The sequence below is a fragment of the Mizuhopecten yessoensis genome, unplaced genomic scaffold (genome assembly GCF_002113885.1).
Source record: "Mizuhopecten yessoensis strain PY_sf001 unplaced genomic scaffold, ASM211388v2 scaffold678641, whole genome shotgun sequence".
In the NCBI taxonomy this organism is placed as follows: Eukaryota; Metazoa; Mollusca; class Bivalvia; order Pectinida; family Pectinidae; genus Mizuhopecten; species Mizuhopecten yessoensis.
The window spans coordinates 1-485 of record NW_018461246.1 but is presented as its reverse complement, the minus strand read 5'-3'; the positions used below and the strand labels follow the sequence as shown (position 1 = coordinate 485).

Genomic DNA, 485 nt, shown 5'->3' with positions numbered 1-485 from the left:
CAAATATACATTAAAAATATCTTAAAATTCATTTTTATGATGTTTGTTTATGCTGGGAATGTATAATAATTAATAATCTGATACAATTGATTAAGATTACAATACTGATCTTGTTTTTGATGAAAGTGAAAATCTATTTGCAATGAAAAAATTTGCTCTGGCCAGTGTGGGGGTCGAACCCACGACATTCGCGTTATTAGCACGACGCTCTAACCGACTGAGCTAACCGGCCCATAGATTTGTAACTATACCTAATGCTCATCTTTGCTAAGAACGTACTCAGTGCTAATGTATCACCTATATGTTGCAACAAAACTTTGCGTGTACATAAGGATACTAGTATAAGCTTAATTAATTAATAGGAGCAGTATTTAGACTTGGTGGATAATACAGATTTTTACCTCAAGGATTTGTTATCAATCATCTTACCCGGGATGATTTATATAGAGGATCTAGCACGAGTGTTCATGTTATATTGAATTTAT

At 33.0% G+C, this 485-nt stretch overlaps 1 non-coding gene across 1 annotated transcript; it reads right to left on the bottom strand.

Moving 5' to 3' along the window:
• Window positions 1-158: 158 nt before the first annotated feature.
• On the bottom strand, window positions 159-232 carry Trnai-aau. The gene has a single exon. It is a non-coding gene; the product is annotated as a tRNA-Ile (tRNA).
• Between the last annotated feature and the right edge of the window lie 253 nt (window positions 233-485).